The sequence below is a fragment of the Tamandua tetradactyla genome, chromosome 4 (assembly GCF_023851605.1).
Source record: "Tamandua tetradactyla isolate mTamTet1 chromosome 4, mTamTet1.pri, whole genome shotgun sequence".
In the NCBI taxonomy this organism is placed as follows: Eukaryota; Metazoa; Chordata; class Mammalia; order Pilosa; family Myrmecophagidae; genus Tamandua; species Tamandua tetradactyla.
In genome coordinates this window covers 159566784-159580771 of record NC_135330.1, presented here as the reverse complement: position 1 = coordinate 159580771, position 13988 = coordinate 159566784, and the positions used below count along the sequence as shown (strand labels likewise).

General features: G+C 36.6%; 1 long non-coding RNA gene across 1 annotated transcript in view; it reads right to left on the bottom strand.

Annotated features, from left to right (window-relative positions):
- Positions 1 to 2860: 2860 nt before the first annotated feature.
- The window catches only part of LOC143679473 (uncharacterized), a 53536-nt gene continuing 42408 nt past the window's right edge, over positions 2861 to 13988 (bottom strand). The window contains exons 3-4 of the long non-coding RNA XR_013173791.1: positions 7722 to 7798; positions 2861 to 3750 (exon numbers count right to left, since the gene is read on the bottom strand). This is a non-coding gene — a long non-coding RNA (uncharacterized LOC143679473). The remainder of the gene's footprint in view (positions 3751 to 7721; positions 7799 to 13988) is intronic.

The window sequence follows — 13988 nt, the reverse complement described above, 5'->3', positions numbered from 1 at the left end:
AGTAAGGGAAAACAAGAAAATCGTTGTTTTGAATTATTTATTTGAAACCAGAAGAAGCCAGAACTATGTTCTGTTTCAGCTTCTGTACAGAGAAAAATCTTCCTCTTTGGAGGAATTATTAGGAGGGAGACAGGAATATCATGCAGTTTCTCTATTTCCACAGCTGCAGTTACTTTATTTTCTGTGATTGCTTCTTTGTTTCCAACGTTTCCCATTTTGGGTAGCAGCCTTGAGGATTTATTCAGCAAATATTTATTTTGCCCCTACAAGGTATGAGTCATTGCCCATGATAAATGTTATCTGGAGAAGTCTGGCTGCAGAAACATGGAAACATGAGGGAATCCAGGTGTAAATAAGGTTTTGAATAGCCATCCTAGGGAGGCACACAAAAAAGAAAGCTGCTTATTCAGCAAGGAAAAAGAAAAATAAAAGCACAAAAGTAAAGAAAAAGGACATAGACTTTTTTCTCCATTTTGTAGAATATTGCTAAATGATATTCTTGAAACAAACCAAATTTTGACACTACAATTCAACCAAGAAATAAGAGAAAATATATCAAAGGTGATTTATTCTGAGCCTATTGAGAATTATTCTTTATAAATATGTGCAGCTTTTTGTTATGGTAAAGATGTATTAATTTGGATGACTTTGCACGGAAGAATTCTTAAGTTGATGAAGTCCAGGCTAACAATTTTCATTCTTTGGATAAGAAAATGGAAATCTGCAAAACATATTAATTAGGTGAGTACATGCCAGGAGATTTTTTGAAATATCTAAACAAATTGTTTATGGGTGTCTAAGGAGCAGCCATTCTTGTGAGAATGTAAGCATTTAAACCCATTTCCACAGTAAACAAACATTATAATGAAAAGAGCCCCGAAGTTATCATCAGGAGAATTATTCTTATTCTTAAAAGAATTATTCTTATACGAATAATTATTCTTATTCTTAAAAGAATGTTTTAACTTATTCTTAAAAGAATGTTTTAAAGTGATTAAGATATAATCGAACAAAAATAACAAATATGTGGGCAATTAAGGCAAATGGAAAAGCAGGGTAGGAAATGATTTGGATTAAATGAGGGCAGAGAGAAATGCAAAAGGAGAGCGTGTCAGGAGGTGCAGCAACCCTCGCCACCCGAGAGCCTCAGCTTTGGCTCTGAGCTTTCTGGCTGCCGCCCAGTAGCAGGCAGTTGTTACATGATGCACGTGTCCATGAGCTAAGTCCAGAGCAGTCGTCCAGGAGAAGCTTTCCCGGTCCGTAGACTTGAGAAAAATTCTCCTTCCCATGGGTCCTCATAAAAAGCCAGTGAGTCATCTGGTGAAGCCCCTCCAGAGCGTGCTCACAGGGGGCCCGGCACATTTCACGGAGCTGCCTTGGAGCCAGTCCCTGGGGACTCCCATCCACTCTGCCACTCAGTAAATGAAGTCACTTAACCTCTCGGTGACCGGGATGCTGCAACTGAAAAACGAGGACTTGAGCGACCTCTCAGGCTCCATCCCGCAGCGTAATTCTGTTCCTCAGATACTGATCATTACTGTAGGTACTTAAAAACTCTGCTCCGTAACATTTTTCAGTCTAGAAATGCAGAATATTCTTTAAAGACTGTGTGTATGCTTCATGTGTGTATATATTCAAACTTTTTACTCACTGTCTACTGTACCAGACAGGATCCAGGAAGAAAATGAAATCCACACCAGTAATTTGAACAGGTAAAATGTAATATAAAGAATTGTTAGTTGGTAACAGGTGAGTAGCCATGAGGAGGGGAAAAAAAAAGAGCGCTTAAAGAATACCCTAGGGCTGAGAGATAGCACCCGATGAAGGAACAAACTTGGGGTGCTTCCTTCCCAAGGCGGAGATTTAGGCTTTGCTGGAGGTAGCAAAGGAGGGCAGAAAATTGTCATTGGATTTGCCCGGGGCCTCATCTGGTCCACAGCCATGAGGCCAAGCCCGGTCATCTGGAAAACCTGGCAGTTAGGAGGTCTCCCACACGGGTCCTGGCAAACCTTGCTGGAGGACGCGCTTCTATCCCAGGTGAGCAACTGCAGTCCAGAAGCAAGGACAGAGGAAGCAACTGTATTGAAAGAGATGCTTATTTTTATTAATTAATTTTTAGTTTTATTAATTTTTATTGCCAAGAGACACTTGGCAGTCTCTGGGGACATTTTTTGTAATCACAGCCAGGGGGTGGGGGCGGGTGGGCACGGGGAGGGAGGTGGATTATAGCATCTCATGTAGAGAGAACAGGGATGCTGCTAAGCATCTGACAAGGCACAGGGTAATCCCTTTGAGCCAAGAATGATCCCATTCAAAATGTCAGTAATACCAAGGATGAGAAAGCCTGTGCCATCAGAATGGATAGTCACTGAAATAGCTGAAGCAGGAGGTGGAGGAATGGTGTGGTGGGAGGGGAGGGAGGTGAGAGTGATCATTTGAATTTCAAAAATATCTTATTCTGGAGGAATATCAGAGTGGATAGACAACGTGGTCAGTGGGGTCTAAGGAAATATTGTATTGTCTTGTAAAAACTTCAGTAAAACTTGATTTTTACTATAATTCATAGTATTTTTCTCTCATGGCTACAAAAATTCTGGACCCCATCCTCCATAAGGAAGGAGAATATAATTAATACCATTATCCAATTGGTTTAATATAAGGGAAAAAATTAAAATATGGATAATACGCATCATTTAATTATCTCAGTCAAATGACATGTTTTATAGAGTTCCATGATATTAAGAACCATTAATTAATTTCTGTGAAATGAAGAATCCATTTATTTTTTATTGATTCAACTTTTAGAATTGGAAACATTTTCAGGTTAAAAATGTAACAAAGTTCCCCAAATTCCCTTGTGATTTAGCTTTATTGAAGCCTAACTCTATAGGAAGTCATACATATTCCAGTGGAAAGGTAATGAGAACTAAATTCTGAGAGTTTTAATTTGAAGGCTTAGGAGAGATCCAAATGCTACAGGAAGTTTTTGGTTTTACAGTAACAAATATGAAATAAATGTAATAAATATGAAAATTAGGAAGAAGCACATTCAAATGGCAGAGGCAATCCCTTACATTCTTTTCAGTATCAGTTTCAGCCCATTCATTTTGTTATAGCTCTAACTCAGGAAGGAGAATATTTAACATTTGGATATCTTTTTGTCTAATCCTGTTTTTCTGGACATCAAACATGGACTGCAGATATACTTTGGCAAACAAAAAAAGTTTCGTTTTCTTCTATCCTTAAAATGAATTACAAATACTGAAAAACTTTGTTGCAAGGATTTTAACTAAACTTGTTTATGAGCATTTGGCAAACTTTTCATTTTCCCTCTGATTGAATCAGGTATATTGGCCCATCTAGAGCTACCTTCATCAATATGCCAATTTTCAGTTTATTTTCAAAGTATCAAACACTTCTTTTGAAGCTCAGAGGAAGAGAAAACTGGCAGAAGAAAAACTTGGTGAATTGTGTGAAAGAATGCCAAAAAGCCAGTGGAAATAGCTGAAAATAAAAACTTCCCCTAAAGTAAATATTAATACACTTCTTTCTTGATGTATGAAAACAGAAATAAAAATCTCTATATTGGCTGGGCAATAACTATAAAATAGACCATGAGTAGACAAATCGTAGAGAATTACAATTCAAGAAACTGTATCTGTTCACTTCTTGGTGAAAAGTATTGTTCATTCCTTGTCACGTTGAATTTTCTAGACCCTTTCATTAATCTAGATCTTCAAGCTTTTCTTCCTATTATTTGTTTAAACAAACAAGGAAACAAAATAGAATATTAGAAATCTTGTGAAAACACAAATCATTTGATTGCTACCAATCAACCATGTGCACTAAACACATTCCTAATATTATTAAATATACCATATGAGATTTGGAACTTACAATATAGGTAATTGAATATTCAATCCAGAGGGCTTTCCTATACATTTAAAAAAATATGCTACCTGGCTTCTTCAATATTTACTTGAGTTTGCTCCTACACTACATTTTACTTCCAGTGTTTATACATTCTAGTCTTTCACTCACAATCCTGATAGGAGGAATTGTATTTCTCTGGAGATAAAAGCAGTCTAGATAGCGGCTTAGAGGAAGTGTTGATGAGCGTACAGCCACAGAGGCAATCCTGCAATTTTTAATGATGGGCGTGCAAAGAACCAGAAGCACAATTTACAGAAGCATTAATCTTCCCTACCTCTGGCTACATCACATTATAAAGCCAAGAAAGATTTTAAAAAGTGAACATGTGGCTAAGTGTTAACACTGTAGTCCCCTGAAATCTATCCACTTCACTGGAGGAAACTTTAAATGTTAGAGCATTTTCTTTCATGCTTTGTGATTTTTTTCATACTATTTTTCTTTGCCTTAGTGTTGGCTGACAAATTATTTTCAAACATTTATATGACTTCTGCTTATGTATTCCAGAAGGAAAAAGACCTTTTGTTGTAGGTAGTAAAAATCAAGTGAAACAGATAGTCAGGGTCGTGATTTGCTAAAGGTCACAGGTCATGACAAGTGAATGACTCTAGAGGCCTTGAGGTCAAAGGTGCAACTGGGATCCCATAACCTCCACTCCGCTCTTTACATTACAAAGGAGAGCAGCTCTTTTCTAACTGCAGTAAAGGAAGCTTTATCCATGTTCACATTTTTCCTTGAAAAATTATTTCAAAATGAGTCTGCCCATGATTATTTTTCCCCTTGAAACCAAGTGGCATGAAATAGGCTCTTAAATAAATTGAATGTCTCTTTAGCCTTTTATTAGTATTCTATATAGGCAGACTAGAGGAGAAAGAACAGAGATTAATACTTGTTTTTAAATGGAAAATAAGCCCATTTTTTAGCAGATCAGAACCAAAACCAAAGAAGTATATTTGTCTTTTTATTTTCTTTTTCAATCCTACATGCATTTATTGAATGCACCTAAAATTTTGTTTGAGAAACTAGGCGCAATAGTGATATCTCTTGGCTTACCATTTGGGACATAACTTTATGCTAAATTTTTAACATGGGCCCCAAATAAGATTGTGTAATAGGAACCATTCTGTTATGATTATAATAACTTGTTGTTGTTGCTAATTTAAGACAACTAAAGCTTCCATGATGCCAGAGCACTTTAGGTCAGAATGTCTGTGGAAGAACTCACAATATTTTAGTAGCTCAGATATATCTATGCCGTGTGAGCTGTAGGAAAAAATGCAGAACCTTATTTTTCAACTTCATTGGTTTCTAACCCCTCATGAGCACTTAATTCCTCATAGAGAAGGAAATAGTCATGGTGTGGTATGGAATCCTGTGGCCCATGAAGGGTAATTGGATAACATCTTTTGAAAGATTTACAAGGCTGCCAAGGATTTTGCCAGCTTTAAACCTGATTGATTCAGTGTGAAAAGATCTGAACAATTCTGACCTAAAAGTTTAAAGACAGACCTTTCCTGTGAAAGTATAATTTAGAGCCTGTAGTAAAATTGTATTGGAAAACACCACATTGAAGAACACAGCCGTAAATAGCGAAACTTAGCATGATGTTAAAGACCTTTATTTTTCCCCTTAAGTCTTCTGAAAGAACTTTAATTGTTCACCAGATATTTTAATAATGAGGTGTTCCCCCTCCTCCCCACCAGAAAAAGTCCCTAAAGGAAATGCAAAGCAAGCCTCTCTAACCAAGAAGTTTGACTTTTTGGTTCAACATACAGATGGAATTTATGCAGCTTTTTTTTATTAGATGAAATAAGGAAAAGAAATTTCACTTATCTTTAACAAAGAGGAGACCAAACAGACTCAGTCCCATATTTTGAAAATTTTAAGTGGTGATTCTCATCATATATCAATCTCCACTTCAACAAAGCATATATACTAAGAATTAGTGCAATATTTTGTGGGTGGGCTCAAATACTTGAGATGACTCACATAAATGAATGATTAAAGATCTTCTAGCTAATTACTTCAGCCCATAAATTATTTATCCACATCCATAAACCTATAGAGCTATAGTAGCTCTTCTCTGGTACTGCCCTTTGTCGAAAACGCAGGTTTAGAAAAACCAAAACAAAAATTTCAAGTAAAAAGTTGAGTGCATTTTTTTTCTTTTCTCTAGAACAAGGGGAAAATTGAAACTATAGTATTTAAACAAAAGCCTATTTACTTTTAAACAGTACCCCCTTTGTAACTAACTTAGGACTTCATCAAATTTCAGTTTGGAGAGATTTAGTGCCATGTGTCCACTTACCTGTGATTTGGGTGATAAGCCATTTGCTTTTTGAAGCTTTGAATAAAATGAACTAGGTTTTGATGTTTAAAGCAGAAAGCATTATATAGGGGTACTTTGTCACTATATACATATTTACAAGTGACCAGAAATGATTGCTTTTTATGTAGGTTTGTGATAGTACTAAATTTTCAACAAATCGAGAGGCTTCTTCCCTCCCATCCTTTAACAATAAAAATAAATCCAGAACCATGACTCTAAGAAAGCAAAATTCAATTAAGACATATTTAAAGGAGAGCGGTCCTTGCAGTGTAAATTTAAAGGAGGAAGCCCTCTTCAGTCTTAACCAGTTTGCATTGTGACAGGCTTTCAGAAAGGAAGGAAGAGACAGAAAGTGCTGGGCTCTCACATTTTTTTTTCCAGAAGAATTAGGTAATAAGTTAGCTCAGATTTTCACTCCGTTTCATATTCTTTAGTTAAGCAATTTAACAAGCCACCTGAAAATGCACCCTATCTTGTGGACTAGACACATAGTTCTCCCTTTATTGAAGTTATCAAAGTTCAAATAAATTCTGCTATTATCAACTTCCATCTGGTCAGTAGCATTTTCTGCAGGATACTTTGTTTCTTTTGTTGGTCTACAACACATCTCTAAATTGGCGCCCACCCCAGGAGTTCTTCTTTGGAACACCGCAGTCAGTTAAGCTGGAAATCATGACTTCTGGAAAAGTACCCCAAGGCGAATGAAGAGGCAAAAATAGAAATAGATAATAAAAAAACTTCAAAAATAATTTCTCATCATATCAACTATCTTTATACAAGTCATGCAACCATAAAGGCTTAGAGTAGTGAGACAGCCTTTTAGTGAGTCCTGATTTTGGGTTCTGGTGCCACCTAGTGGGAAAGGGGAGGAAGAGATGATACAAAAGAGAGACCTGAGGGGTTTAAGTAAATAAAGAAAGAGTGTAGTCTGATTAATTTCCTTCCTCTGCATAAACATTTTTTATTGCTTTCAGGGCTCATCAGTCAAAGAATAAAGACCAACCCCTATTTTGCTGACCTTCCAGGCCTCCAGATTGTGATTCCAGATAGTGGCATTACTTGCAGCTATTCTCCATGAGCTTTCACCAGCCATTGGTTAAAATAGACAATGCATATTGTCTACTTACAGACAACATGCATTACCTTTGCTCTTGTTATCTTCCCATCTGGAATAGGTTCCTCTCCTTATATAGAATCTTTTATTTGGAAGGACCTTATGATTGCATTAAATGCCCTCCATGCTTGTGTCTCCCATAGAACTCCCATTAAGAAGCCCCTCCCTGTCTTCTCTAACATCTGCAGGGGCAGTGAATTCAATATGATCTGAGATGGCTTATACTTCTAGATCTTTCTGGCTGAAAGTGTTTTCCTATATTGGGCCCATACCTCCAGCTCAAGTGCTGGGTGAGTGCTAGTTATTTGTGGTGGTTCAGCACACAGACCCTGGAACCAGATGACTTACGTTCACATCCCAGCTTTGTAACTTTCTAGCTGCATGCACTGGCACATCACAGTCTTTCTAGCCCTCAGTTTCTCCACCTGTAAAATGGCAATAATAGAGCCTATTACTGGGGTTGTCTGTTAGCTCATGTTAGAACGTACTTTACATTTAGTAAATGCTTTAAAAGTGTTTGATCTATTATATTTATAACTTTGTGAAGTCCCCAGGATATGGATGATAGTTGTAATGGAAACAGACAAAAAGAGTATATCAAACAATATATCTTCAAGTATGTTCTTAGAACACCAGACCTATAAGATAGTTATATCTCCATGGAGGCTTACATTTGGGAAATGCTGCATGCTGTATACAGCTATATGCCATACATATACAGCTATGATTATTAGAATAATCAAGGCTGTTAGGTCCTGGCATGTAATGACCTCCATAGACTTTTTCGATTTGACTTATTAGACCCAAGAACCCTTTTTAATGTAACATCTTAACACCTCATTACACGTTTTTGTTTTCAGAGAGAGATTCCATATTCAAAGTCTTTAAGGACAGAGCAAATAATATAAATCAGGGAAGAAAGCCAGGTAGAATATAATATGAAGGAGTGTGAATTTTGGGAAACTAGAGGATACATGTGCCATGTGAAAAACACTGTGTAGGCTAAAGAAGAGATATCTACAAGTTGAATCTGGGCCATGTTCATCAAATTTATGATTCCTAAGAGAAAGGAGAAGTAACTATACAACCAGTTTTTAGAGATAATAAAGAGGAGCTAGCAAAGGAGATTGCGAAGGAATAGTAAGAGGATGAATTAGATTTAGGAAAGAGTAGCATCCTGGAAACAAAAAGAGGCAAAACAGAGGTCAAGAAAGAGAAAGGGTGTTAATTTCCTATCACTGCTGTAACAAATGACTACCAGTGCACGTTTATTATCTTATAGTTCTGTGGATTAGAAGTTCAATGCAGGTCTCACTGGACTGAAATCAGGATGTTGGTAGGATTATGGTCCTTTCTGAAGGCTGTAGAAGAGAGCCTTCACCTCTTTCTTCCAGCAATGATCTTCCTTAAATTAGAGCATCCTCAAATGGCAACATTCTGGCCTCCCCTTCCACCTCTTTTTTCCACTTTTAAAGACACTTCTGATTACATTCTGCCCATCCGGATAACCTAGGCTAATCTCCTTATTTTAAAATCAGTGCATTAGTGTCATGGTCAAGTTCATGTGTCAACTTGGCCAGGTGGTGGTGCCGGTTTGTCTGGTTGGGCAAGTCTGTTGCAATGAGGACATTTCATAGAATTAGATCATGATCACATCAGCTGCATCCACAGCTGATTCCATTTGTAATCAGCCAAGGGGAGTGTCTTCGGCAATGAGTGATGCTCAGTCTAATCACTGGAAGGTTTTTAAGGAGGATTCAGAAGGGACAGTCTTTCTTCCTGCTTTGGTCGGCGAGCCTCTCTTCTGGAGTTCATCCAGGCCCTTCATCGGAGTCGTCAGCTTTACAATCTGCTATATGGATTTTGGACTCTGGATTCCCATGGTTACATGAGACCCTTTAAAAATGTTGTGTCTATGCGTATCTCCTGCTGATTCTGTTTCTCTAGAGAACCCTAGCTAATATAGTTAGCAACCCTAATTTCCTCTCTAGCGTTAATTCCTCTTTGTCATGTAACCTAACATCCACAGTTCTGGGGAGTAGAATGTGGACATGTTTGGCAGCTATTATTCTGCCTAACAAAGAGAGTAAATAGAAAAAATATGGAAGAGAAGCCACTGTATGCTTCAGACCTTCCCCTCACTTGCAGTATCTGTCATCTTCATGCTCTTTCTCCTCACCTCCACCTATTCAGTACTTGGTTTACAAGTAATAGCCAGTAAATGTTTTTTGGATATTGAAATAAATTCTTGACTGGCATCTACTGTATCCAGCCCCTTATTTTATAATAGTGAGTGAGAAAGTTAGGAAAGGAGAAGGAAATTGAAACCCATTTGTCAAGAAATCATGCTCAGAACTCATGGTATGTAGCTCTAAATAAGGGCAGAATGTCTTTTCGTTCAAAGGAAATGGTCAGCTACCAGTGGTGTCTGTGTAAATTAGGATAAAGGCATCCCTCCAGATAGATGGATTAGAAAAGTGGGCCCAGAACTGGTCTAGCCAAATTACAAAAAAAAGCTGGCGTTCTTCCTAACTGGGGGTGGACAAACCAAGATGACACCTGTCTTCCTTCCCCTTGCGAGACTGTTCCTGGAGTGCTCTGTGCCAGGCACAGCTTTATAACCATGAGAGCACATGGGAGACAACCTTCGTTCTGGGCCCTTCTGAGAACTCAGAGACATATATCCTCCTTGGCCTTTGTACTTCTTGGGGTTTTCTCATATTTTCTATACAGTTTTAGATTAGCCCACCACACATGTTACATTGGTTTCTTAAATATCTTCCTTCTTGATAGTGAGCTCCCTGAAAGCAAAAGACATTTTTAATATTTTTCAACTCCTAACTCAGTGTCACTGTTATAACATATTTACCACTGGCAGGGTATATAAGATGATTTTTGGTAATATGAAGATGAATTTTAAGACAGTGCTCATTGAGTATTTAAATGTACATTAGAATAAAAACAATATCTATGGCTTCCTATTGAAAGTGTGGCTCTCAGCCTCATCTGGCAGTTTGTGAGAAATGCAGAAATGGGCCCAGCCACATCCACTTCAACAGAACTGCATTTTAGCTCTATCCCCAAGTGACATTTGTGCACATCAAAGTTTGAGAGACACTTATAGAGCATAAAACTCATGAATTGACAGGAAATATTATGTAGATTAGGGCATATTTTAAAAAGGTGTGCCTGATTTGAGCTTCATTTAAAGAAAAATGTTTTTTTCTATTTTTCTATTTTCACCATTTGCCTAAATACGGCAAATGGTGAAGAGTAAACAAGTGATTCAAGTGTGGGAAACAGTGAACTAAAATATGAAGTGAACAATAAATGCATGTTGAATTAGTTGGATATTTAATTCCCTATACATTTTGATACCACATTGATAATGCTAATCTAATAATTACATAATTTTTTCTCCCTTTCCACCTCAACCTTGAGTCATTGTTTTTTATTTTCAGTCACTAACATCAAGACTGCTTTATTCATTTCTTCCCTCAGTTAGTCCACAAATATTTATTAAGCAATCATCTAGGCCCTTTTCTAGATATTAGTAAATGATATATATATATATACATATACCTGTGTATCTATCTATCTATCTATCTAGGTATTATATAATGGTTGGTAGTAATACCTATGATCTCCAAAATTCCTTTAGGTACCTAATTACTCTTTGCCACTGACTACTTGATTAAGGATAAACCCAACTTTGTTTAGGGTTAAGTTAATAATGTAGCACAAAGAACACATGTACATGCTACAAAACTCAATTAGTAAATGAAAGTCAGCTTAGTTACATGACACAATTCTAGCTGCATATAAAACAAAATCATCAGAACAAATGGCAAACCAAAATCCCACCCTCATTCCACAGGTTCTAGAAGTGGAATCTGTGCCATATACATTCTAAACTGATAAGCCCTATCTACTGCAGATTTGGACACTTTCAGGCAAGGATCAGTAGTCATTATAAGTAAGCAAAGAGCCCTCTGAGGAATCCTGAATTGCTAATTGCTGGCTGTTGCTTTCGGGTTGCTACTTTGGACAATACAATGTTTACTCTTGGTATCCCAGACATTAATTATTCAAATATATCACCCTTAATATAACTCTTTCTAAACCAGTGATTATTTAGAGGCAAAATACTTGACCTGTAACACTGATTATTTTCCTCAGACTTTCAAAATACCCATGCTTTATGGTTCACATAAAAGAAAATGCTTATCCTACTTCTGTGTTGTCTATTTATGAGTAAATGTTTTTTATGATTTATCATAAGGGATATTATTAAAGTGTGTTATGCTGGTTTGACACTTCAAAAAGACTAAATGAAGTGATTCCTGAGTGGTTTGGAGTGTGGATTTAAGATCAAGAGATGTTAGGTCTTTGCACCCATAAGAGCATTGTTTAATTTTAAGAAGTTCTTATTATTCAAAGATTTAAGGAGATTGGCAGTCGATATTTTACTCACTGGAAAACTGATTCAACAATCCAATGCAGACTTAGTATGAACTGTGTACAACTGAAGCAGCTTTGTAATCTAAAGGCATTCAAATGATCGCTTCTGCATGTTATGTTGATATAAGGGCTACAATTTCATGTTTATCAGATGCCTTTAAATGCTGTATCTGGATGCTCTCGTTTATGGGAGAGAATGTTGAAGCAGAGTTGGTTAACCTGGGATTTGAATCCCAGCAGTCCGAGGATAAACTTCTAGTTTTTAATCCTTCCAGTCCCTCCTTCCATTAACTTAAACAAAATTTGTGGGTTTTTTTAGTTAATAGCATCAGTGAAGCATGAATCTGTAATATTAAGCAAAAAAACCCAGCCTAACTTGAAGAAAAAATAAATTGAAATGAAAAGCAATTATTTTCCCTTAATGTGAATAAAGGATGATTTAAATATTTGCAGAGAAGTGATTTCAAGTAAGGAAATTAACAGGGAAAAACCTGTTTTTCTGAATGTGCAATCATGGAATTAATCCCTCTCTCTTTTAATCTTTCTGTTTACATTTTCTACATCTTTTCTCTCAAAAATTGGTATTTCCTACCCAAACCACTAGGACATCATTATATATGTTTATTCTCCATATGTATAGGTATAAAGATATAATAGAGACACATTTATTTATTTCATTACTTATTCATAAATGACTGAGAATCTTTTCATGGGCCCTCTTTAACCCTCTTTATAAAACTCTCAGTTCTCCAGTGTTTAGAAAGCACAGTAAGGAGAAAAAGCCTGCAGTGAAAAGGCCTTTAGTTCAAACTCTTGCCCCCCACTGACTGACTGTCTGTTTGACATTTGGTATCTTTATCTGCAATGTAAGGACTGTAACAAACCTACCAAACAGGTTTATTGTGAAGATTACATGCAAGGAGCCATGTGCGTGGTACTTTCAAACTCTGGAGGAACCTTAGGAGTTGGGCTGCCACTTATTTCTTGATATGCTGGTGAAAAACTTAACCTAGAGCATGGGATGTGCTGGTTAAAATTCCAGCCCTCCCCCTGTGAGTCAATAGTAAGCCTCAGGGTAAGCCCCACCAAACTACCCTCCCTGTTCTATGCCTTTTGCAAAGGCTGTGTTCCTTCCACTGTGTGGTGGGCTTGAAGGAGATTGAAAGAGGGAAAAAACAAAGATCTAGTCAACTTTTCTGCATGCCGCTGAAGTCATATGTGGGGAGTGATGTAATCATTGTATCATAAGATTAATACACACATTTTAGTTAAGGTTAGTATATTTTCAGGTGTGGATTTTTTTCTCTTATGGTTATGACCATTGCTGCAATAATTTTTTAGTGATTATGTGCTTTATAACTGGATTGTTCAGATTGTTTTCTTTTGTGTCTTCGGAAAATTAACCATTATTCTTTTAGCATTAGAAGATTCCTTAGAGAAATATGAAAAGAGAGACATCGAAATGTCCCAAATAACTGTTTTGCATTCCTACATTTTCTATAATTAGCATGTACTGGTTTATTGATCATTTTAAATAAATTCTTTATTTAAAAAATACGCTAGGTGCACTTAGGCTACCCATTCCCTTCCCCCAAACACATCCGTTAGTTATTGAACTTTGTAATCTGACATTGAAACATTTTGACAATATTTTACTGCAACAATTTTTAAAACTTTTACAGTCTAAAGTGTGTTTTTTTTCTGAAGCAAATCAAAAGTGAATTTCTCATGACTCTTGCAATCTGCCATAGCAGCATTTGAGGGAGAAAAGAATCTCTTATATACTTGTAATAGATGAAAATAAACCTAATTTCAAATCCTTTTTTTTTAACCTTAAGCCATGTACCAAATTTTTGGTTCAAGCAGTGTAGCATCAGTTAAATTTAAGTTGCTTCCTATTAACTAGTAATTGTACTTCTGTAAGCATAGTTATGTTGGAATAAACTTTAAAAAATAAAAAAATACATAGAGTAATATTTTTTGAAATGGCTTTTTGTAAGTTGCTTTTTAGAATGACTGTAAGCATTGTGCAAAGCCAGGATTAAAGAAGGATTTTACACTTTAAAAAAATCAAATACTTTTGGCGTGTGAAAAGTCATTTACAGCCACACCTCAGACTTTAGCTGTTAATATTAACAGGGGTAGTTATGGCTG